This window comes from Schistocerca nitens, chromosome 1, assembly GCF_023898315.1.
Source record: "Schistocerca nitens isolate TAMUIC-IGC-003100 chromosome 1, iqSchNite1.1, whole genome shotgun sequence".
NCBI lineage: Eukaryota > Metazoa > Arthropoda > Insecta > Orthoptera > Acrididae > Schistocerca > Schistocerca nitens.
In genome coordinates, this window is record NC_064614.1 from 447,841,083 (window position 1) to 447,865,557 (window position 24,475).

The following is a 24,475-nucleotide window of genomic DNA, read 5'->3' on the forward strand; positions in this document are numbered from 1 at the left end:
ATCAATCTTTTAAAATAGCTGTGACAAAAGTTTCAGCTCCTCACAACTGTCATTGGAAGTTTAAATAAGATGTTTTATTACGTAATTAATCTTAGACTAGGATCCAGGGAATATCATTTAAAAGACAAGTTCCCAACTGTAATTAATTTTTCAAGCCCGCAGAACTCTGGGGGGATTTAATTTATGTCTCTTCGAGCATGAAACTGTTGAGCTGCTAGATAGACCGGTTACATCGCCCGGTTCTTCCTCATTCAGGAGGGCGCGTGGCGCAAATTCGCAGGGGGAGAGACCCGGTGCGGGAGATGAGTACAAGCGCAAAGCTGCGAACACGCCTTTCGCTTTTCCGGCGTGATGTTGTTAAAGGCGTTGTTAACAGTGTCCGCCTCCTCATTCGGAATGCGCCGTGCAAGTTGTTCCTCCTCGGAACTTCCCAGGCTTAAAATTCTCGGCGCAGAATGCGGAGAGGCGCTTTTGTGCGCCAAGTATCCAGAGTCGCCGGCTCGGCGAGCACCACTGCAGCCGCCGTGTGGCACGCTGACCCTCGTTCGCAGCAGGGGCCGGGGAAGCCCCGTCGTTTCTTACGCTAGTGGCGCGAGTCTCGCCTTACTGCATAGAGCAAATGCCCCATGTGTATCCGCCCGGAGTGCTGGCGACATGACTAAGCGCTGCTGAGTAGTGATGAAAGCCCGCCTGGCCATAGGGTGTGCCGTGTCATTTACAACACATATTTTTTTTATCGCATTTCCTTAAAGCGCCTTTCCGAAAGCGGCATCTGGATACGTTTCAACAGCAAAAGAAGGGTCCTAATTGGTCGTTGAGTAAAAACCTTTATTTTTGTTGCAAATCGATTTCAATCACTGCGTGACCATCATCAGTGCTGTGGATTAAAAAAAGAATAAAATAATCAAACTGCACAATAACAAATTACATCAGCCCAAATATACAAGCAGGAATATACAGAAGAAGTCGGTTTTATCAATGTACAGGGTGGCGCACGAAATGTGTTACCAATTGTTTCTTTCACAATTTACGACGCACATTAGATATCCCGCTGGGATCTCTACAGCAGTACCAGCAGAGCTTGGAAAAACAAATGAGTTACGAAATGACGTGTAATTCACGATACTGCCGCTAGGAGACTAGTGAGCAGCAATGGCTTACAATGGAAGACTGACGACACAGCAACGATCGGAAATTGTGTTACTTTTTCATGAAACGAAAAGCCTTGTTGCGAGTCAGAGGCGTTTTCGACAACAGTTTAACACACGGTGGGTCCCTTGCAAGAAGACCATCCGCAGGCTGTACGATAAATTTGTACAGGAAGGAACAGTATCGGAAGCGAAGCGACCTCGGCCTATGCCTGTTTGTTCGCCGGAGTATATTGAAGCGGTACGAGTTGCTGTACAGAGAAGTCCGGGAAATCGTGTAGAAAGGCAGCAGTGCAACTGGGAATATCCAGACGCTCCATTCAACGCATTCTTAAAAGTGACCTCCATATGTACCCATACAAGATGACCTGTGCACAGAAGCTCACTGAAGAACACAAGCTGTAGAGACTACTGTTTCCTCAGTGGGCGGAGGATAGTGAAGAAACACTCAACAACGTTTGGTTTTCAGACGAGGTCCATTTTCATTTACACGGTGTGGTTAACAAACAAAATGTATGCTTTTGGGCCACTGAAAACCCACAAGTGCTTCATGAACGACAACATTATGCTCCGAGGATTACAGCGTGGGCAGCAATTTCCAGTCACGCAGTTATTGGACCCTTTTTCTTTGAAGAAACTGTGAACAGCGAGCGTTATTTGAGCGTGCTTCGCAATAGCTTCATTCAACAGCTTCTTGCTACTGCCTTGCCCTTCAACACGCAGTGGTTCATGCAAGATGGAGCAAGGCCACATACTGCAAACACTGTGTTGGAGTTTTTACACGAGCATTTCGACATGCGGATCATTTCACTCAGGTTTCTAGGTCGCTTCAATGACAGACAAAATTGGACCCCCAATAGTACAGACCTCAATCCATGTGACTTTTTTCTTTGGGGGTACCTAAAGGAAAAAGTTTTTCCGAAACGTCCACGTGATTTAATGGAGCTCAGAGGACTTATTCTTCAAGCTTGCAGTGAAATTACGGAAGACACGTGCCGTAGGGTGATCACTAACTTCAGTTTTCGTTTGAAGGAAGTTAGGAAACGAAATGGTGTACATATTGAGGATGTGCTGAGTTAGAATAAATCTTCATGGACGGCTCTTCATTGTAGTATATGTTCCTTTCAGATTTTATTGACAATAAAGTTTATATTCAAAAACAAAATGGTAACACATTTTGTGCGCCATCCTGTATTTAGTATTACAGACCTGTGGCCTTGAAACTGTTGTTGTTGTTGTTGTTGTGCTCTTCAGTCTGAAGATTGGTTTGATACAGCTCTCCGTGCTCTTCGAGCCTCTTCATCTCTGAATAACTACTGCAACCTGAATGGTTACTGTATTCATCCCTTAGTCTCCCTCTACGATTTTTACCCCCTCTCTCCCCTACCCATTTCCGACCATTACGAGATTGGTGATCCCTTGATGTCTCAGAGTGCGTCCTACCAACCGGCCTCTTCTTATAGTCAACTTGGGCCGCAAATTTCTTTTCTCCCCAATTCCGTTTAGCACTTTCTCATTAGCTACGTCCTCTACCTATCTAATCTTAAACATTCTTCTATAGAACCACATTTCAAAAGCTTCTATTCTCTTTCTGCCTAAATTGTTTATCGACCCTATTTCACTTCCATACATGACTGCACTCCACACGAATCCTTCAGAAAAGACACTTAAATCGATACTCGATGTTAACAAAATTTCTCTTCTTCAGGAAGGCTTCTCTTGTTATTGCTATTCTACATTTTATGTCCTCTCTACTTCGGCCATCATCAGTTATTTTGCTGCCCAAGTAGCAAAACTCATCGAATACTTCAACCATCTCGTTTCCTAACCTAATTTCCTCGCCATCAGCTGGTTTATTTCGACTACACTTCATTATCCTTGTTTTGCTTTTGTTGATGTTCATCTTATATCCTATTTTCAAGACACTGTCCTTTCCGTTCAGCTGCTCTTCCAAGTCTTTTGCTGTCTCTGACAGAATTACAGTGTCATCAGCAAATCTCCAATTTTCTATTTCTTCTCTCTGAAGTTTAATTCCTACTCCAATTTTTCTTTTGTTTCCTTTAGTGCTTGTTCAATGTACAGCTGGAATACCATTGGGGATAGGCTACAACCCTCTCTAGCCCCCTTCTCAACCATAGTTTCCCTTTCGTGCCCCTCGAGTCTTACAGTTGCAATTTGGTTTCTGTACAACTTGTAAATAACCTTTCGCTCCCTGTACAGTATTTTACTCCTGACACCTTCAGAATTTCAAATAGAGTATTCCAGTCAACATTGAAAAAAGCTTTCTTTAAGTCCATAAACGTATGTTTGCGTTTCTTTAACCTGTCTTCTAAGATAAGTCGTAGGGTTAGTACTGCCTTGCGTGAAAATACAAGGATTAAAATCAGAATACCTGCACATATCAATGAAGGTTGCTTACAGGGACCTAGCTAGGCAGGTACGCTCATTCCCAACACCGGACGCAACACTGCCTTCTTTAATGATCATTATTGCAAAATCCTCTGTTAATGAATATAGAAGACATAACGGAACACAGTATCCAATCCATGCACACAACGAGAACCTTAAAAGTAAAAATCTGTAGGATTACATCGTAAAATCATAGAACAGACGGTGCTGACGCCTTCTGGCGTGTATTTCAGAGTTCGTCGCGTATCATGAACCATACTCGAACATGGTGTTGCAACCATTATATCAACATGACGCTGAAATAATTCAAACGAAACCAAAAGAATTGGGTAACATTGACATTATTTTTTATTCTAATAGATTTTCCAAGTGTCTTTTTGATAGACGATGTTTAAAATACAGTGTAGGTATAAAAATACACAAGACAATGTAAAAGATTTTAAGAAACAAAAATTGCAAATTCGTCACAATTGATATTTAGATAGGGTGACTGTAATCACACCCTCTGACCTTAATTTTAACACTCATACATTTTTTAATAACGTACAAAAACAATGTAGATACAAATATACATACAACACCACTGTTATTTTTATGACTGTACGCTGAATCCAACAGAGTTTTACTTTTAAGGCTCTTGGTGTGTGCATGGATCATGCCTACGATTTTCAATAATAAATGATTCTGTGATAATGGTCATTCGAGAGGGAGCAATTGCGTCCGGTGTTGGCAGTGAGCATAGCTGCCTAGGTCCCTGTAAGCAGCTAGCCCAGTTGCATTTGCACCTTCGGTCTGACAAGTACTCTTCATTGGTATAGGCTGATATTGCAATTTTACTGTTTGTATTTATGAGTCCACAGGACTTTAATACGAGCTATGTTGATGAAAATGATCTGTTCTGAATGTTCCTACTTGCATAGTTGGGCAAATGTGGTGTGTTATAGTGCAGTCTGATTATTTTATTATTGTCTTATACACAGCACTGATGATGGTCACGCATTGACTGAAATCGATTTGCAACAGAAATAAAGTTTTTTATTTCAGCGACGAATGCTGATCCTTTTTTTATTTGTTATTAGGCCTAATACTGGTGTGGCAGTCGTGGTACACGCAATTCCTGATGGAGTCCCCATTCATCTGGTTACGTGTTAAAGCACAAGAAATGCTCTTATGAATGTCCATAAAATTGTTTAATGTTTATTTTGTAATTGTGACTTGGATGTCATAACGCCAGAATTCAGTACGTATTAGTCCAGGACACGCTGCGGTGCACGAAGACCTGTCACTACGCAGACCAGAGAGGCTAACCCCACCGTCTTATATGTCCGCTGAGAGTGCCGCCGACAGCTTTCACCAAAAATTCTGAAACTATTAAAAGGTATAGTGTGCCGTACATTTGTTCAGAATTTAATGGCTTCCAACCTTTTACGTGCAGAACATAAGTAGTACCATGTTTACTGTACAGGAAGTCGGTTCGTGTCGAAGACATATGGTCTTGGATACACAAATTGTCCGGAGGCTGCTAACGTGTGCATTGGGTCGTAACGATAAAGAGACCACTGTATGTGTATATTTTCAAGTTCCCTGCCACGATGAATTTTGGTAGGATATGGTTCGCTCGTTTCGTGGTTGAGGAGTTATTTTTTGCTTAATAGGCACTGTTATGCTGGGAGATCTGTGATTATGGTCTATAGTTTGCCGAGTTTGCAATTATTTACAGTTATTTATTGGTAGGAAAGTATTTGATGAGCTGTAAGCAACAAGACCTGAAGAGTATGAGTTTTGGTTTGAGGAAAGCGAACTGGGATCCGTAAGCTTCTGTGCTGTTAATCTAGAGATTTGGTAACCACTGTCAAAGGTAATTGAGATGTGGATAGTGTGTTATGTGGCACTCTCTGAGGTAGTAGAGATGAGGCTGTTTTGTTGATGGTGAATTGGTATTTGGGCCTTCAGCGTAGTAGCTCAAGAGTGTTGTTTTATTGTGCTAGACCCTAGTGTATGTATACGAAAGTTAGGCTAGTTCCTACAGCGTTAATTTGCCCCTGCCCTAGCATTATTTGAGGTTTGTTGTTGTTGTGGTCTTCAGTCTTGAGACTGGTTTGATGCAGCTCTCCATGCTACTCTATCCTGTGCAAGCTTCTTCATCTCCCAGTACCTACTGCAACCTACATCCTTCTGAATCTGCTTAGTGTATTCATCTCTTGGTCTCACCCTACGATTTTTACCCTCCACGCTGCCCTCCAATACTAAATTGCTGATCCCTTGATGCCTCAGAACATGTCCTACCAACCGACCCCTTCTTCTGGTCAAGTTGTGCCACAAACTCCTCTTCTCCCCAATCCTATTCAGTACCTCCTCATTAGTTATGTGATCTACCCATCTAATCTTCAGCATTCTTCTGTAGCACCACATTTCGAAAGCTTCTATTCTCTTCTTGTCCAAACTATTTACCGTCCATGTTTCACTTCCATACATGGCTACACTCCATACAAATACTTTCAGAAATGACTTCCTGACACTTAAATCTATACTCGATGTTAACAAATTTCTCTTCTTCAGAAACGATTTCCTTGCCATTGCCAGTCTACATTTTATATCCTCTCTACTTCGACCATCATCAGTTACTTTGCTCCCCAAATAGCAAAACTCCTTTACTACTTTAAGTGTCTCATTTCCTAATCTAATACCCTCAACATCACCCGATTTAATTCGACTACATTCAATTATCCTCGTTTTCCTTTTGTTGATGTTCATCTTATATCCTCCCTTCAAGACACCATCCATTCCGTTCAACTGCTCTTCCAAGTCCTTTGCTGTCTCTGACAGAATTACAGTGTCATCGGCAAACCTCAAAGTTTTTATTTCTTCTCCATGGATTTTAATACCTACTCCGAATTTTTCTTTTGTTTCCTTTACTGCTTGCTCAATATACAGATTGAATAACATCGGGGAGAGGCTACAACCCTGTCTTACTCCCTTCCCAACCACTGCTTCCCTTTCATGTCCCTCGACTCTTATAACTGCCATCTGGTTTCTGTACAAATTGTAAATAGCCTTTCGCTCCCTGTATTTTACCCCTGCCACCTTTAGAATTTGAAAGAGAGTATTCCAGTTAACATTGTCAAAAAGCTTTCTCTAAGTCTACAAATGCTAGAAACGTAGGTTTGTCTTTCCTTAATCTTTCTTCTAAGATAAGTCGTAAGGTCAGTATTGCCTCACGTGTTCCAGTATTTCTACGGAATCCAAACTGATCTTCCCCGAGGTCGGCTTCTACTAGTTTTTCCATTCATCTGTAAAGAATTCGCGTTAGTATTTTGCAGCCGTGGCTTATTAAACTGATAGTTCGGTAATTTTCACATCTGTCAACACCTGCCTTCTTTGGGATTGGAATTTTTATATTCTTCTTGAAGTCTGAGGGTATTTCGCCTGTTTCATACATCTTGCTCACCAGATTGTAGAGTTTTGTCAGGACTGGCTCTCCCAAGGCCGCCAGTAGTTCCAATGGAATGTTGTCTACTCCGGGGGCCTTGTTTCGATTCAGGTCTTTCAGTGCTCTGTCAAACTCTTCACGCAGTATCGTATCTCCCATTTCATCTTCATCTACATCCTCTTCCATTTCCAGAATATTGTCCTCAAGTACATCGCCCTTGTATAGACCCTCTATATACTCCTTCCACCTTTCTGCTTTCCCTTCTTTGCTTAGAACTGGGTTTCCATCTGAGCTCTTGATATTCATACAAGTGGTTCTCTTCTCTCCAAAGGTCTCTTTAATTTTCCTGTAGGCAGTATCTATCTTACCCCAAGTAAGATAAGCCTCTACATCCTTACATTTGTCCTCTAGCCATCCCTGCTTAGCCATTTTGCACTTCCTGTCGGTCTCATTTTTGAGACGTTTGTATTCCTTTTTGCCTGCTTCATTTACTGCATTTTTATATTTTCTCCTTTCATCAATTAAATTCAATATTTCTTCTGTTACCCAAGGATTTCTACTAGCCCTCGCCTTTATACCTATTTGATCCTGTGCTGCCTTCACTACTTCATCCCTCAAAGCTACCCATTCTTCTTCTACTGTATTTCTTTCCCCGATTCCTGTCAATTGTTCCCTTATGCTCTCCCTGAAACTCTGTACAACCTCTGGTTCTTTCAGTTTATCCAGGTCCCATCTCCTTAAACTCCCACCTTTTTGCAGTTTCTTCAGTTTTAATCTACAGGTCATAACCAATAGATTGTGGTCAGAATCCACATCTGCCCCTGGAAATGTCTAACAATTTAAAACCTGGTTCCTAAATCTCTGTCTTACCATTATATAATCTATCTGATACCTTTTAGTATCTCCAGGGTTCTTCCATGTATACAACCCTCTTTCATGATTCTTAAACCAAGTGTTAGCTATGATTAGGTTGTGCTCTGTGCAAAATTCTACCAGGCGGCTTCCTCTTTCATTTCTTAGCCCCAATCTATATTCACCTACTACGTTTCCTTCTCTCCCTTTTCCTACGATCGAATTCCAGTCACCCATGACTATTAAATTTTCGTCTCCCTTCACTATCTCAAGAATTTCTTTTATTTCATCATACATTTCTTCAATTTCTTCGTCATCTGCAGAGCTAGTTGGCATATAAACTTGTACTACTGTAGTAGGTGTGGGCTTCGTATCTATCTTGGCCACAATAATGCGTTCACTAAGCTGTTTGTAGTAGCTTACCCGCGTTCCTATTTTCCTATTCATTATTAAACCTACTCCTGCATTACCCCTATTTGACTTTGTGTTTATAACCCTGTAGTCACCTGACCAGAAGTCTTGTTCCTCCTGCCACCGAACTTCACTAATTCCCACTATATCTAACTGTAACCTATCCATTTCCCTTTTCAAATTTTCTAACCTACCTGCCCGATTAAGGGACCTGACATTCCACGCTCCGATCCGTAGAACGCCAGTTTTCTTTCTCCTGATAACGACATCCTCTTGATTAGTCCCCGCCCGGAGATCGGAATGGGGGACTATTTTACCTCCGAAATATTTTACCCAAGAGGACGCCATCATCATTTAATCATACAGTAAAGCTGTATGTCCTCAGGAAAAATTACGGCTGTAGTTTCCCCTTGCTTTCAGCCGTTCGCAGTACCAGCACAGCAAGGCCGTTTTGGTTATTGTTACAAGGCCAGATCAGTCAATCATCCGGACTGTTGCCCTTCCAACTACTGAAAAGGCTGCTGCCCCTCTTCAGGAATCACACGTTTGTCTGCCCTCTCAACAGATACCCCTCCGTTGTGGTTGTACCTACGGTACGGCTATCTGTATCGCTGAGGCACGCAAGCCTCCCCACCAACGGCAAGGTCCATGGTTCATGGAGGGGGGGGGGGGGAGGTTATTTGAGGTACACTACAAATATTGAAAGAACCATTAAAAGGTACAAATTTAGAGCAAATATATCACTTATCATTATTAATTCTGTCGAGTGACCATTCGACCTAGGGATTGTAGTGTCACACGTAATGCCAACACCTGAAGGGGCTGTGAGCTTTGAAAAAAAAGTGTAATTGTATGGTTAAAAGTGGTGGTGGCACCAAAATTTTTGTTTAATTTTTTTGGTGCTTCCGGTAGTGGGACGTAGATTTTTGCTGACATTTGTGCGCTACGACGATTTTGGCTGTACTATATTGGAATAAAAACAAAAATAAAGCTACGTTGCTCAAAAGAAAATAATTAGTTCCCGACTCATAATTTTGAATATGATTCCTTTCTACGACTTATATTTGAAACGAAGACTAACGATCTTAAGAATACATTTTTTGGAAAATGTCCTATTAAGAAAGGCAGAGAAAATATTTGCTAGATGTGAAAATTACCGAACTATCAGTTTAATAAGTCACAGCTGCAAAATACTAACGCGAATTCTTTACAGACGAATGGAAAAACTAGTAGAAGCCGACCTCGGGGAAGATCAGTTTGGATTCGGTAGAAATGTTGGAACACGTGAGGCAATACTAACCTTACGACTTATCTTAGAAGAAAGATTAAGAAAAGGCAAACCTACGTTTCTAGCATTTGTAGACTTAGAGAAAGCTCTTGACAACGTTAACTGGAATACTCTCTTTCAAATTCTAAAGGTGGCAGGGGTAAAATACAGGGAGCGAAAGGCTATTTACAATTTGTACAGAAACCAGATGGCAGTTATAAGAGTCGAGGGGCATGAAAGGGAAGCAGTGGTTGGGAAAGGAGTGAGACAGGGTTGTAGCCTCTCCCCGATGTTATTCAATCTGTATATTGAGCAAGCAGTAAAGGAAACAAAAGAAAAATTCGGAGTAGGTATTAAAATTCATGGAGAAGAAGTAAAAACTTTGAGGTTCGCCGATGACATTGTAATTCAGTCAGAGACAGCAAAGGACTTGGAAGAGCAGTTGAACGGAATGGACAGTGTATTGAAAGGAGGATATAAGATGAACATCAACAAAAGCAAAACGAGGATAATGGAATGTAGTCAAATTAAATCGGGTGATGCTGAGGGTATTAGATTAGGAAATGAGACACTTAAAGCAGTAAAGGAGTTTTGCTATTTAGGGAGTAAAATAACTGATGATGGTCGAAGTAGAGAGGATATAAAATGTAGACTGGCAATGGGAAGGAAATCGTTTTTGAAGAAGAGAAATTTGTTAACATCGAGTACAGATTTAAGTGTCAGGAAGTCGTTTCTGAAAGTATTTGTATGGAGTGTAGCCATGTATGGAAGTGAAACATGGACGATAACCAGTTTTGACAAGAAGAAAATAGAAGCTTTCGAAATGTGGTGCTACAGAAGAATGCTGAAGATAAGGTGGGTAGATCACGTAACTAATGAGGAGGTATTGATAGGATTGGGGAGAAGAGAAGTTTGTGGCACAACTTGACTAGAAGAAGGGATCGGTTGGTAGGACATGTTTTGAGGCATCAAGGGATCACAAATTTAGCATTGGAGGGCAGCGTGGAGAGTAAAAATCGTAGAGGGAGACCAAGAGATGAATACACTAAGCAGATTCAGAAGGATGTAGGTTGCAGTAGGTACTGGGAGATGAAGAAGCTTGCACAGAAGAGAGTAGCATGGAGAGTTGCATCAAACCAGTCTCAGGACTGAAGACCACAACAACAACAACAACATAGTCATGACTGCGCTGAAGTTGTCATAAAGATTTAATGAAGTTAAGACTGTCTAGTTGTGAAAAGGAAAACTATTATTCTTAAAAGAGGTTAATTGAGGAGCATAGCGTCAGATATTCTTTTCGAATTATTCACGTAAGGTAAATAGTTTACTTACTGCAAAGACAAACGAAAATGGAAATAGCTGGCTGGATATTATGGTCGTGACAGAAAAGAAGGGGAAGCCAGTATAGGTGGTAAATAATATCGTTGTATCTGCTTGCAACGTAATCTCTGGTACAGTATCGAGCTGATAGAACGAAAGAACGTAATTTTTGCTGGATTTAATTTTATTTTTAAGCAACAAGTTTAACTAAGTAATTTTGCTATTTAAACTGACACACTCTCACAGACTGAAAGCTTTTATTTACAATCTAATAATAAGTTTGAACGGATTAGCTTCTATAGATAGCACGATTTTTAATACAACTATACGGTAGACAATTCATAGTACAATCAGGTTTAAAGTGGCTTAAGTTTTGCATATCGATGCAATTAATTTCATCCAGCTAGGTATAATATTACCAGGCACACAGCTGCGTTTAACTGCATTTTTTGTAACGCGCTATCTGTGGGTGCTTATGTATACTATTGTCCCAGTCCTAGAAATTCTCGCATATGTATGAGCACCCCTTAAGAGACAGCAAATCCTTTCTGATATCAAGACAGTCCGGTGCGTTAACTTTAAGGATGCTTATACGTATATTATTTCAGTTGTCCTGTAAAAGCTATATTAAAGTACCTGGACGCAAAAGGTGATACGTAGTACATTTGTAAGTTGCTCTCTATGTTTTTGTTTCTGTATGAAATTTAGCTCCATGTTACCTCCGCCGGCCGGTGTGGCCGTGCGGTTAAAGGCGCTTCAGTCTGGAACCGCGTGACCGCTACGGTCGCAGGTTCGAATCCTGCTTCGGGCATGGATGTGTGTGATGTCCTTAGGTTAGTTAGGTTTAATTAGCTCTAAGTTCTAGGCGACTGATGACCTTAGAAGTTAAGTCGCATAGTGCTCAGAGCCATTTGAACCATTTTGTTACCTCCCGCTCTATAAAATCTACGTATTTCAAAAACTATGTATTCGTGAACAGTTATCCATCTTAAACTCCTATGTTAACGTCTGACTAAACAAAACCTAATTTGAACTTAACTACAACTGATCTGAATGCAACTGAAGTAAAACAATTATCATTATTATTTCTACTTACCTTGTGTCTGGAAAACTTTGTTGCAGATTTCTCGAAAGCACAACGCCAAACAGCAAGCAGGCAGAGGCTGAGCTACATTTTTGTTTCTAAATACATGCTCAAATTGCTGCATGTGACAATACGTAAAGATAAACAGTGGGGTGGGGACAGTAACTATTCCTATGAAATGATATTTCAAGACAATGAGTTTAGAATGAAGTATATATTCAAAAAGCCAGAGTAAAACTTCACGTGATCTTCACACATAACATGGGTATGAACCATACTATGCTTAACAAAGTGCACAATGATTTAAAGACGGTAGAACTTTAACAGAGACTTTCTATAAGAATCAAACACCTTAATGAATTAACATGTTAATAGTTCAGCGAAGTGGGATGGTTTTTCTCTCAGCTCTGAGCAAGTTAACTAGCTGACAATAATCATTCCTAGCTGCGCAGTGCAGCAACCTTACCTCAAACTTCTCTTCAAGAAAAATGACATTATTCAGAATTTATATTCCTTTCACCTATCATACTCATCCTTGCTGTCCTTTCTTTATCTAACAGATACAATCACAAGTCCACACAGCACTACTAAATACGTCCATAACCTACCACACTTCTACTAAGAATGTATCTGACGGCGCAGAGGCAAAGACTGTACCACAAGACCAACGATTGTTTAACAGTAACGTAACTGCTCTCTCTCTGACGTGCATATCTATGACATACAAAATCAAAATGACACGACCAACTCACAACTTACACATTGTACTCATATATCGTACCTCGTTTCTGAGGGGGAATAGTACATGGGGATCTCTGGTCTACGATGTTTCTGAATGGTCTGTCTGTCCTTGGATTCCCTAAGCGATATCGGGTACGGTGCCTTAAAGAAGACCAGGGATAGATCCTTGCATATGTCCACTATTTAAATGATGCCGCATTTGGTGACGTCGGTATCAGTGTTGCAGTAAACTTCAAGAAATAGTGCGATGTGGATGATGAATAGATCTGAACATAATCTATGATTTAGAGACCGAGAGATAGCGAGAGAGAGGTAGGGAGACAGAGAGAGACGTCGTGAAGAATCATACTTCGTGAATTGGAAGATGGAAAGTGCAACACATTCTCGTCTACCCTCTGCACAAGAAAATATATTACTGAAGGTACAAGTTCTCTTTCTTACAACTCAAACAGTTCCACTACTCATCAATCCACAAAATAATTAGGACTAAGATATGAAATGTCAATGTTATAACTAAAGTAAAAAAAATGAGGAAGCCGTCAACAATCCGAGGACTGTTTCGAACATCTTAGTGCCCCACGCACGGTCCCGTTGAAGGTGGTATGTTGCTGCCTTCCTCCGACCTTTGAAGTGACTTGCCCAGCAGGTACAGGAAAACTACAGTTTAATGTGGATTCCGAGCCCATTTCATATCTACATTTTTCACATTAACCAATAATGCAAGAATGAAAGAAGTCATAAGTGGCAGATAGAAAACCTTTAACGTCATACGAATCAGAAATCCAAAATTCCGATCATAATTTTGCATTTTGTCTTGTTGAACTCGGATACTCGTAATTATTTTCAAGTTTTACATGTTATTCGAGTTTATTTAAAATCTGAAATGTAATAAAAGTACAGCCACTTTCCCTTCACTTACAGAAACTACATTTGTTCCGTCGGATTTTCGCCCGTTTCCATTAGCTACTGATCACTGTAAAGTTGACATTCCCATTGAAAACACGTATGGGATAATGTAAAAAGATTCCTTGTGCCTGTCTGTAATTAACCAATTCTTCCGTCTAGAGAGTGGTCTGGTGACAAGAGTCGGAAGACGTTAGCTAACAAATAAGGAGCTTCAAGCTTCGACCATAAGTCAGTCCAAAGATTATCTTCTAACACTTATCGAGGTTTTCATGTCTGGCAGCGCAATATGTGAAAATGAATAAGGAGAATCACAAACAGGAGGAAGACAAAGGCATCAATAGAATCACTCCCAGTAAATCACTGTGAAGATCAGTAAATTTGAGATTAATACTTCTCTCGTGACAGTATTGTGCTTAAGTTACCTATGCAAATAGTATTTAAAATATTCACGACATTTCTGCATGAATGATTGAAAGTCAACTCATAAAAGCGAAATCGAGTGTCCACTACAGAATCGACCTCTTTCACCTGCCACTTTTGTGACTCATATGTGTATGAATTCTCTTTACGTGTACTAAATATGTTACCACGTATGCTGCTCTTTACCGTCCATTAAACGTACAATTTCAGAATATTCATTTCACACACAGTTGAAGAAATTTTACACAAACAGTATATTAAAAGAAATTTATGTCTAATGTAGTCCATACCCAAACGCAGAAAAAATATTTCGGTCATCAACACAGTGGTCCAACTCACCTGTGCTTCTATTCGTTGATGGACCGCATACGCTATGTACATAAAAACGAAAAAAAATGAAAGAAAACGGTGCACCACTAAAAAAATTGTCCGAATTGGAGGGAGATCAGTAGATGAGATGTGCATGTGCAGACCAATAAATGATTACAGTTTCAGAAAAACTGCTTGATTTATTCAATTGAAAGATCTTCAAAAACTGAGAAAATGAATAACGCATTGGTCCATCTCTGGCTCCCGTGAAAGCAGTTATTCGGTTTGGCATTGATTGACAGAGGTGTCGAATGTCTTCATGAGGGATACCGTGCCAAATTCTGTCCAACTGGAGGGTTAGATCGTCTGAATCCCAAGCTGATTGGAGGGCGCTGCCCGAAATGCTCCAAACGTTCTCAACTGCGGAGAGATCCGGCGATCTTACTGGCCAAGGTAGAGTTCGGTAAGCAGGAAGATAAGCAGTAGAAACTCTCACTGTGTGGAGGCGGGCATTATGTTGTAAGCTCAGGATGACTTGCCATGAAGGGCAACGAAAAGAGGCGTAGAGTATCATCGACATACCGCTGTGCTATAAGGGTGGGCAGATGGCAACCAAACGGATCCTGCTATGGAAAGAAATGACATCCTAGACCATCAATACTGAGTGTCGGACCGTATGACGGATGTCAGTCAGGTTCGTATCCCACCACTGTTCGGGGCACCTCCCGACTCGTCTTTGCTGGTCTTTGGTGCCTGGAATCTCATTGGCAGGAGTAGAATTGTCTTTAGTACTGGGTCCCGCTTTGAAGTGAGCAATGCTGAATAGTGAAGACGTGTCTGGGTACAACCCAGACAGCGGTGGGATACCAACCTGTCACCTGCCACATGGCCCGAGAGCCAGGAATGATGGTCTGGGGTGTCTTTTCATTTCCAGTCGGCTCGGGATTTTGACTGACTAACATGCCAGTTGGACAGAACTTGGCACAATACCCCTCTGGAGGGCATCCAATAACCCTATCAATCAATGCAAAAACGAACAACTGCTTTCATAACGGTCAGAGGTTGACTAGCGTATTATTGACTTGCTTAATTTTTGAAGCTCTTTGTCTTGAATAAATCATCCACTTTTCCTGGAATTATAATCGTTTATTTATCTGTTCATGTACATCACATCTACCGATTTCTTTTTACTTTGTCGTAGACATCCAGATATAGGGATAACTGGCGGAGGAGATTCCGCACGATGGCCATTGGGAGATTAAAGACCTAAGCATCTATTTTCTAAGATTCCATTTACTGCAAAAATTTATAGAGAGTTGTTTTGGACTCTTATTGGTGCTCTTACCCTCTCTCACCGTTAAAACGAGGTAAGGAGAATCTAAAAATAAGCGCTCGTAAACCTGGCAATCTTTTTCATACTGTACCTGAGTAATCATGTAAGATCATGAATCCGGTTTCTACCCTCAGACACTGAATACAGCCCATTAATAATGCAATTTCACTTCGTAGGTAGAGTCTGGAGGTGGCAAAAGTTACGCAACCGCACTGAGATAGCTAGAACAGTGCCAGCAAACCTCATACAACATTTCCTCATTGTGTATTAAAATTCCGTCTTACAGGCTTGATTTGTGAAGGAAAAATGTGCTTATCATTTGTTTCTTATAGTACCTAATAACTTGAAAATGGAGGGCTTGTGTGGTGGAAGCAATTATTTACAATGACACCGTCTTAGCCGCCGTATACCTGTAAGAACTGCATTTGCACAGCTTACCTGAACTTTTGATAAGTTCTTAAGAAAGATAAGTGCAAGCGCTGCAACAGTGTGTAGCGGAACACCTCAGCAAAATTCAATATAACTGAATCTTGGACGTTTGGTATGTAGCAATTCTTAAATATTCAAACGTGGAGGTAAGGACAGCGTGATGGAATCACTGACCGAAGGAATACGTGTAAGATAATGAATTTCACGAAAATAAAATGTATGAAAACCCCGTGTAATATATAAATAAATCAGATATACGAAGTTACCCGCCATGGATAAAGGCAAACGTTAGATTAGAGCATTTAACGTGCCCTCCGAAATTATAGCAAAAGAGTACGTAAAATTAAATTTACATACTTCAGAGAAATAAACTTACGAGTGAGAGCATCTGTTTGTAAATCACTTGAGTTTACGGTTGATTAACTCAGAGACAAGTAGCCATTACCACGTGTTGTAACCTCCCCGCAAAAATTTAAAAGATGATATTCAAATGTAAATGGACCTAGCGGTAAATGTAACCTCCCAGAGAAATTTAATGACAGTGACAATAAATGAAAATTAGCAATCTGACCCAAGTACAAATTCTCCACAAAATGTAAGTCAAATTAATGATTATGAAATCTCAGTCACAATGAAAATGCAAGTAGACCGAAAAGTCGATCTTAGGCCCTGTTCACTAATTAAACTGAAATTCTTACCTTAGTAAAACTGTATCTGCTCTTATTCTGCGCCACAGCTTAGAGGAAATGCATCGCAATAATATTTTTTTTAATTTAACTGAAAATTTTCTTTAAGGAAATGCAAGGGAATCAAATGATTTTTTTTTTTGTAAAAAATTGCTTTGAAATCAAAATTATTATTGGGGCGATTCTTGAAAGTTAATTACAATAAATATACATTAAATTATCTGATGAGCGCAATGCTGCTTGAATACGTTATTTAATAAAAATATACCTCGTCCTGAATCATGACCAGAGTGCGATGTCGACGCCCGCCGACTCCTCACACACAACTAAACTCTCTCGCATCTAGACCGCGACTGCGTCATCTCCGACGCGCTACCCGCAACTGCTAGCTCGCAACTGCACTGGGCTACCACTACCGACAGACTGCTGTTCGCTACTGCGAGTCGAGCGCAACTGCACTAACTACATGCTCTCTGGTCAGAGATTCTGTGGCTCGCCATCGCTGCCCATGAAACGTACGCGTTTCAGTGTTCCAATGAGATCAAAAACGAGAACGAAGGTAAAACATTTTCCACGGCGAGTCCGTATGCAAAATTTTCCATAACCCCAATATTCTCACTATTTTCAATTGTGTGAATACAATCCAAATGCTCGCAGCTTGCTGCGAACGAAATACGATAATTTAAAACAAAATAATAAATCTTTTTTTTATTTTTCCGGAGAAAGCGTTTTTGTAATACTCTCAGATAGTTTTTCGAGCTTGTAAGAGGTGAGGTATGCGCTGTATGCGCTGCCTGCAATAGGCAAGGCATAGGAGAGTCTCTGACCAGAGAGCAGTATGACGTTAGTTGTTGCTTGTCGTGAGTCTGCGCTTGTCTGCGCGTGTCGACAGTAGTCTTGAGTAGTCTGCGTGAGTCGGCGGTAGTCGGCGCGTGTCGGCTGTCTGGTCTGCTCGGGACTCTGGTCAGGACTCTGGAGGATTAGTATTGTTGTAGAAGGTAAAGAAGCAGCCTTGCGCATATCTAGTAATGTATATTAATTGTCATTTAATTTCTTTCAAAAAAAAGCCCCAATAACAATTTTTATAATATAAAGCAATTAAAAAAAGGCATTCATTTCAATTTAAATTTTTTTCCAATGAATAATTATTCCTTTCACGAATCAGAAAGCATAGGCCAGCATTGCACGGAGCTGTGCCGAAAATTTTTATGTAAGAGCAGATATACACTCCTGGAAATTGAAATAAGAACACCGTGAATTCATTGTCCCAGGAAGGGGAAACTTTATTGACACATTCCTGGGGTCAGATACATCACATGATCACACTGACAGAACCACAGGCACATAGACACAGGCAACAGAGCATGCACAATGTCGGCACTAGTACAGTGTATATCCACATTTCGCAGCAATGCAGGCTGCTATTCTCCCATGGAGACGATCGTAGAGAGGCTGGATGTAGTCCTGTGGAACGGCTTGCCATGCCATTTCCACCTGGCGCCTCAGTTGGACCAGCGTTCGTGCTGGACGTGCAGACCGCGTGAGACGACGCTTCATCCAGTCCCAAACATGCTCAATGGGGGACAGATCCGGAGATCTTGCTGGCCAGGGTAGTTGACTTACACCTTCTAGAGCACGTTGGGTGGCACGGGATACATGCGGACGTGCATTGTCCTGTTGGAACAGCAAGTTCCCTTGCCGGTCTAGGAATGGTAGAACGATGGGTTCGATGGCGGTTTGGATGTACCGTGCACTATTCAGTGTCCCCTCGACGATCACCAGTGGTGTACGGCCAGTGTAGGAGATCGCTCCCCATACCATGATGCCGGGTGTTGGCCCTGTGTGCCTCGGTCGTATGCAGTCCTGATTGTGGCGCTCACCTGCACGGCGCCAAACAAGCATACGACCATCATTGGCACCAAGGCAGAAGCGACTCTCATCGCTGAAGACGACACGTCTCCATTCGTCCCTCCATTCACGCCTGTCGCGACACCACTGGAGGCGGGCTGCACGATGTTGGGGCGTGAGCGGAAGACGGCCTAACGGTGTGCGGGACCGTAGCCCAGCTTCATGGAGACGGTTGCGAATGGTCCTCGCCGATACCCCAGGAGCAACAGTGTCCCTAATTTGCTGGGAAGTGGCGGTGCGGTCCCCTACGGCACTGCGTAGGATCCTACGGTCTTGGCGTGCATCCGTGCGTCGCTGCGGTCCGGTCCCAGGTCGACGGGCACGTGCACCTTCCGCCGACCACTGGCGACAACATCGATGTACTGTGGAGACCTGACGCCCCACGTGTTGAGCAATTCGGCGGTACGTCCACCCGGCCTCCCGCATGCCCACTATACGCCCTCGCTCAAAGTCCGTCAACTGCACATACGGTTCACGTCCACGCTGTCACGGCATGATACCAGTGTTAAAGACTGCGATGGAGCTCCGAATGCCACGGCAAACTGGCTGACACTGACGGCGGCGGTGCACAAATGCTGCGCAGCTAGCGCCATTCGACGGCCAACACCGCGGTTCCTGGTGTGTCCGCTGTGCCGTGCGTGTGATCATTGCTTTTACAGCCCTCTCGCAGTGTCCGGAGCAAGTATGGTGGGTCTGACACACCGGTGTCAATGTGTTCTTTTTTCCATTTCCAGGAGTGTATTTGCAGTTTTTATTGAGGTAAGAATTTTTGTTTTTTTTATTCAGAATATAGGGCCGAGGCGCAGCGTTGCTGTCGTCATAAAATTTACCAGGTTACTGAATTTTTTTTATTATTTCCGGGTTTAGGAATAAAATTTTGTGGGAACATTAAATGTGAATGCATTTCTGCACAGAGACTATAATTGGGAGCCAATTTTGTTCAGAGGTCACAATATTAAAAAATTCGTTTAATTATTATTTTTGTGAGAAGTTTACGCATGGTTCATTTGCATTTAATTATAATAATTTTTTTGGGAGGTTACATATGGTTCAAATACATTAATAATTTCTGTGGGGAGGTTACACTCAAGTGTAAGTAGCAAGTATTGAATATTACAAAACACTATTTAGAACTCATCTGATTGCAGTAATTATTGGCACTCACTGGCCAGTTACAAAGTATTCATATACTTTTACAAAACATTATTCAGTATTATTCAGAAGTCATCATTCAGAATAAGAGCTAATTATTGGAATAGCATTAATGCATAAGTCATCATTCAGTATTACTCAGAACTCATCATTCAAGTGACATAGAACATATTTAAAATGTAACACACTGTAATTATTACTCAAGGTCTGTAGTCGACTAATACATAGACATAATGGATTCAATACAACAGAGTAATTTGTATTATATTTAGAACTATAAATATATCTTAAACTGCTAGCATTATTTGGTTGTATACTGGTAATAGTTGGGACTGGTAATAAGTATTTTTTTTATTTATGTAATTTTTTTTTTGCTAGCAATGGATTGTGGTGGGATCGATAATTAATTGCTGGGGCATGAAAATATTTGCTTTTGACTTATTGCTGGAAATAACGATTAATAACATCATTCGTCATGAGTCAGCTGTAGCAAGGTTATGAAACAAAGGCAGTATATATGATCACATTTATAAATGATAGACACAACTGGGTAAAAAAAATGCAAGTACTAGAACAGGTTTAATAAGTAATAGGTTTAGTAAGTATCATCAAAAGCTTCTCCTGGAAAATATACTAAGTGGATTATTGAGCTGAAAGAAGAAATGCCTGTTATGCTGAAAAGTAGTGAACTTCGAATTAACAGGTAATGAAACGTGTACTCAATATATGTGTACTGTAGCTGTCTTTCCCAAAACATTCAGTCATTATACTATGTGACATAAGACATACTGTCAAAAGGAACTGCAACAAATACTTAAATAACTACATAGCATCTCTCAACTAATAGTAAATATATAAACTTCATCATTATTTTCATCTGCAAAGAAAAACTTCATTATCATTACTATCATCATCTGCAAAGAAAAACTTCATTATCCATATCATCATAATTCCATTATTATGATCACCTGTAAAGAAAAACTTCATTATCCATATTACCATATTCTAGCATATTTCATCACTAAAACTAAGATGTGTAGTTCTGTCTGACAGTCTGCATCAATCGCCTCGTATTCTGAAAGAAAAAAATTAGTTAAGACTGCTATCATACGATGTGTATAGTATATTCTTGTTAATGCTTGTTAATTCTGATCCATTTACTCTTCGTGACGAGGTATTGCATCTTCGTTCGGTCATTCCGAAGGTGAAATTCCCATTTCTGTTTAATGTATTTCTTTTACACGTTATTTCTTTCTGAAAATGATGAATAAGGATTAATATCTTGCATTTAAATCGCATACTCATTAAATAAGAGCTGGTTTCTAGTGATATAATTGAGCATACAGCGTAGCATGACAGAAAACGTAATATGTCAAAACATAGACAGTGTTCAGATGCAAAAAATGTACACAGAATATCACAGTGTAGCAGCAAAAAAAATATAAAAATAGTCACGATGTTGAGATATCATAAGGCAAAATGTCAAAGTCAACTGGTGTTTGTTATATCTTAAATATTTCATAGCGCATACAAACAAAACAGGAAAACAATCATATATACATAAAAAATGGAAAAGTGCACGGTCTGATGTGTAACAACAACAAATGCCTCTCTTTGTTCAGCTTGTATATTGTGTAGTTGATAGAGGCGAGAGTTGAAGACTTTAATAGAGAAAGAATTTGATAAAATTAATATGTCACTAGATAGAATCGCATAATTGGTCATAAAATGTGTAAGTTCATCTGGAAAATGTGCACGGTCTAATGTGTAACGACAAGAAAAGCGACCTGCTAACCTTACCTTGCCGGGCACTTGCCAAGAAAAAATACGATAATCATAAGTAAGTGTTCATGTGAATATTATTGCATAAGTGGTCACAAAAAAAATCAGGAAATGGCATTACAGTGTGATAAATCATAAAGTATGTTCATTCAATTAAAGGTTTGACGTTGGAGACGTGGTGGTTCCCTTTGGTTTTTCTGGTTCTCAAAGTTTCGACTTGTATTACATTGGGGTGAGGAATGCTGCGAATTCGATATGGACCTGCATATAGAAGTTCAAATTTACTACATCTAGCTTTTCCTCTATTAGATAAATAATGTGTGCGTTCTAATATCTTCTGTCCAATGTGAAAGTCACGGCGTGTACAAACCTGTTTTTGCTGTCTTCTCCGGCGCTCTGCGGCACGTTTGATGTAGTTCAGCGCAATGTCTATTATTTCATGGTGTCGTAGTCGACGAGATGTAGGAAAGGTTACTAATTCTTTAATTTTGTTAGGTGGTTCAACATTTCTCAGTATAACAGACGGAGATAGCATAGTAGATTCATTTGGTATGGTATTAATTACATTCTGGAATGAGAGTATGTGTGTGTCCCAATCAATATGTTTTTTATTGCAGTATATTCTACACAGTTTACCAATTTCTTTCATTAATCGTTCACAAGGGTTCGAAGAAGCATGGTACCTGGATATATAGATCGGAGAAATGTTTCTAGCTCGTAACATACGTGTCCATATAGCAGATTGAAACTGTGATCCATTGTCGGAAATTACTTTCAATACGTGCCCTATATGAAATAAAAAATGTTTTACAAATGCTTTCGATACAGTTTTAGGAGTAGCTTTGCGTAACGGAGTGAAGGTCACAAATTTTGAAGTGAGTTCAACAGCGACAAAGATGTAGCAAAAACCTCTATTAGTTCTGGGAATCGGACCAAAAATGTCTACAGCGGCCATGTGTCTCAATTTAACAGGTACAATGGGATGTAATGGAAGAATATGTGAAGTCGTATCTGACTTAGCTTTCTAGCAGATTTTACATGACGCTAAAACTCGTCGAATACGTTTCTCCATGTTGATAAAATATCAGTTCTGTCTCAGTATAAGAAAACATTTTCTGGCTCCGTAATGTGCGTAACTTAAATGAGTATACCAGATTAATTTGTTAACAAGTTCGTCAGGAATGCATAATAACCAATTGTTGCTGTCAGCGTGAGAGCGGCGGAACAGAATGTTATTGCGTACAATGTAATGGTTTCTAATAGTAACATTATTCCTATCTTGCCAAAGGTGTTTAATTTCTTTCCACACGTTGTCTTTACTCTGCTCTTGTGCTATGTCTTGTAATGACAACGAAATGAAATTTTCAAATGCAACTGGTTGAATGTACATGACGCTGAAATTTGCTTTGCAGAAGTTGGTTGCGATGTCTTGCTGATTGTTGCTGAGAGAACGGGATAGTGCGTCTGCTACAATATTTTGTGTGCCGGGAATGTGAACAATTGTAAAATTAAATTCCTGTAAATAAAGTTTCCATCTGCTTAATCTGTCGTGTGTAAATTTAGCCGAAAGTAAAAAATTGTATCGCTCTATGATCTGTGTAAACGGTAGTGTGTCTTCCATAAAGAAAATGCCGAAATCTCGTAAATGCCCAAACAACACATAATGTTTCAAGTTCTGTAACAGAATAATTTCGTTCAGGAGGTGACAGAATGCGACTCGCAAAGGCTATGTTTTTAATTACTGTAGTGCCATCTTCTTCCATTTCCTGAAAAATGTGTACGCCTAAAGCGGTGTTAGAACTGTCAGTGGCAATGGAAAAATTTCTAGTAAGATCTGGGTGCGATAAAAGTGGTGCATTCAACAAAGCATGTTTCAAATAACATTTTCGTGAACAAGATTCTGTGTATCTGAAGTATTGCTTACGTTGCTGGAAGATGCAACCTGTACTGTATTTAGTCAAATTCTATCTGATGTGTTATTATTTTCGGGAGGATGCTGTGGCATTTCAACTATTTGTACTGTTCTGTTATTTATTCCTGACGTATTACGTTCGGGATGATACCTACTGTCTGGTTCATTCATGATAATATGTTGTTGCGGATGATTTTGCTGCTGATAACACCGATTGTTATTAAATGTACGCTGAAAATTGTGTTCATTATTTTTACATCTGTCATGATAGTCATTTCCATACAGTGCACTGCGATAGGAATTGAAATAGTGTGTTTTCTGTACGTACTGATTCCCTTGTTGCTGTGCGTTACTATTTGTTGGAGCTGATGCTATACGTGCACGCGGCGAAACATTAAAGCTTGATTGACCTTGTACATTACATTGTTGGTTAGGTATGCTAACCGGTTGGCTTTGATGCTGTTGCGGTGAAAAACCTCTATTGTTACCTAAATGTGGTTCCTGTTGCTGATAATTTTGACGATACTGATGATTAAAAAATTTTTTGTCTGTTATTAAAGTTCTCGTGGTTGTCATTTCTGGAGCGTCTAATGAAAAATTGTCACTTTCGGTAAAATTTGTCTTATCAGGTTTTCTTTACTCATTCTTAATCCTAGATAGAGCGATATTCAAAGAGCTATTCAGATAGATACAAAGGATAGCTGAAGAGAAGGCAGCAGTGCAGAAAACTAAAGATGAAACAGCACTACTACGGCTCGGGGCCCTGTGCACGCTACGGCACATATTCATTAAAGCGTAATGAATCCCCTGAGGTCTATTACGCACTACAAATAAATTTTAGCTTTTGCGTTACAGGCAATGCCGGTGAAAATTCAAAAGCGTATTGTCGTATCCAGTACAATTCTAGTTTCTGCATTACAGGTAATGGCGATGAAAGTACAAAAATAAATTGTCGTATCCAGTTCAAAGCGTGTAC